The sequence below is a fragment of the Triticum dicoccoides genome, chromosome 3A (assembly GCF_002162155.2).
Source record: "Triticum dicoccoides isolate Atlit2015 ecotype Zavitan chromosome 3A, WEW_v2.0, whole genome shotgun sequence".
Classification (NCBI taxonomy): Eukaryota; Viridiplantae; Streptophyta; class Magnoliopsida; order Poales; family Poaceae; genus Triticum; species Triticum dicoccoides.
In genome coordinates this window covers 629,770,063-629,772,103 of record NC_041384.1, presented here as the reverse complement: position 1 = coordinate 629,772,103, position 2,041 = coordinate 629,770,063, and the positions used below count along the sequence as shown (strand labels likewise).

General features: G+C 45.0%; 1 pseudogene; it reads left to right on the top strand.

Moving 5' to 3' along the window:
* Positions 1-1,373: 1,373 nt before the first annotated feature.
* The window catches only part of LOC119272697, a 17,220-nt pseudogene continuing 16,552 nt past the window's right edge, over positions 1,374-2,041 (top strand).

The window sequence follows — 2,041 nt, the reverse complement described above, 5'->3', positions numbered from 1 at the left end:
TGAATAAAAACACACACACACACCCTAGTTGCGAGTCGATGGGCAACTTGCAACTGGGGACCCCCCTTGACAGAAACACACACACACACCTCTGCCTAGTTACGAGTTGATGGTGAACTTGCAACTGGGGGCCAAGAATAAAAAACAAAACACACACACACACACACCAGACGAACATCAACCTACACACACTAGCAGCCGCAAAAAGGATCAACACCATTAAAAGGAAGCGAACAACAGACTGAAAAGAGGGGCGATCAGACAGGGCTTCGTATATCCTACAAGCGTACTTGGGCTTCTGCGTGGAAAATGTTCCGGGCCGGAATGCAAGTGGCCTTCGTCAAACAAAAAAGAAAAGAAAAAAAACATGCGACAAAAAGAAAAGAACGGGCTGTGAGCGGGACAACAGATGGGCCGCGCCTCCTGTCGCTACGAAGCTCTCCACCTGAAGGAAGCATGAATCGTTGCGCGGCTGGATCAGACGGTCTAAGGGCCAGTTCTTTTGCTGGCTTTTTTGGGCTTCCAGAATAAGCTGCCCCCTACCCAGCTTATTCTAGAAGCCGAACCAATTTTTTTTCTTTTAGAAGCTTACTAGTCAATTCTTAACTATTAGGCTTCTAAAAAAATAATTTTGGTTGGGCTTCTAGAATAAGCTGGGTAGGGGGTAGCTTATTTCAGCTTATTCTAGAAGCTAGCAAAAGAACTGGCCCTAAAAAGTGAATGAGACCAATTAGTTTCTCATTTGAATGAGTTTCAGCAAATCCGAATTTTGTATGTGTTTTTTTAGAGATTTGGCAAATTTGATGCTATATTGCATGCCAAATTTATGTTTTTGTATGTCCTTGCTTTTCTAATTTTAAGGCATTTTTTATGATTTTTCTAACATGGAATCAATTGTCCCATGTTTACTAACTAACCAAAATAAATAGTAATTTTCTTTGGTAAGTCATTAAGTTCTAAGATGGCCGGTAATTCATGGTGATTGCATACAAAAACTTATACTAAAAAAATGTAAGATTTCCATTTCATCTCTATTTCATCCAACCTTTCTTATATATGCCTTCCTCTTTCCTTCTCCTTTTTGATTTTCTCCATTGATTTTTCCTAACATGGAATCAATTGTCCCATGTTTACTAACTTACCAAAAAATAGTTATTTTCTTTGGTAAGTCATTAAGTTCTTACCAAATAAGATGTCCGGTAATTCATGGCCATTGCATACAAAAACTTGCTAAAATTTGAGCACATCAATGTAATAGATGTGCAATCACAGACTAATCTACTTTTTTTAGGGCAATTATCTAATCTAGATCGAATTACGTTCGTTTCAGATTTCGAAGGATCGGTTCTCTCTCTCCGTAGGGTGGGGCCCGCATGTCGGGTCCCAGGCCCGGAAAGCAAGCGAGCGGCCCACGCGGCCGAGTAAGGGCATGTACAATGCATAGCCTTAAGGTGATGCCTCACATGCCATGTAGGATCGGATATGACGTAAAGTAGGTTCGGATAGGGAAGCGGGATCCTCTTCAGGAGGCGGGTGCTTGAAGAGAAAAAGTGTGGTCCAGTGACAAAAGCTGAAAAGGTTGGAGTAAAAAGTAGATATGCATGTGTACTAGAATCTTTATTTTCTATTTCTTAATGAGGCCCACTAGTGGTAGCTTGCATTGGGGAGAAAAAATAAATATAGATACCTCAAATTACTTTTTGTCATGAGGCATATGTATCCATATGCCACCATTGTACATGCCCTAATAGGCTAGCGTGTGTGGACGGGTGCGGCTCTCGGCTCGCCACGGCGGAAGACGGGATGTCGCTCCCCCGTCGCGCCGGCGCGGGCGACACGAGCGCCTTCTTCGTGGCGACGCTGGTGTTGTGGGCCGTGTCGGTGGGGTTCGAGATCGGCGCCCTGGGCCGCCGCGAGCTGCTGACCGCGGCCGCCTGCTTCGCCTTCTTCCAAACCCGCTCTTCGTCAACACTGCCGTCTCGCTCCTCCACTCCTCCCTCACCCTCCGCCTCAGTCAGGTCCGGCCTCTTCCTCTCTCGCC